Genomic DNA, 344 nt, shown 5'->3' on the forward strand with positions numbered 1-344 from the left:
GGGTAACAGCGCAGGGTGGGCACAGACCGCCTCAGCTCTAAGTGAAGCCCTGGCGCCGGGGGCCGCTCGGCGACCCATGCGGTGTTTGCTCCGGGGGGGTACTGAGCCCTCCCGGCGTGGCCCTGCTGCCTCCCGGGTGGAAGCAGCCCACACCTGTGCTGGCAGCCTCCAGCCTTACCCCTTGCTGCTCTTGCTCCTCTGGCAGAGGGGGAAAAGCAGATTTGGGAGAAAAACGTTGGTGTGAGGCTGATAAACTGCTGCTTCCCACACAAGGACCGATCCCGCAACTGCGGCGGTGTGCCCCACCCCGCCGCCACCCTCGCACCCACCCCCGACCCCGGGCC

Source organism: Buceros rhinoceros, unplaced genomic scaffold (assembly GCF_000710305.1).
Source record: "Buceros rhinoceros silvestris isolate BGI_N320 unplaced genomic scaffold, ASM71030v1 scaffold15586, whole genome shotgun sequence".
Classification (NCBI taxonomy): domain Eukaryota; kingdom Metazoa; phylum Chordata; class Aves; order Bucerotiformes; family Bucerotidae; genus Buceros; species Buceros rhinoceros.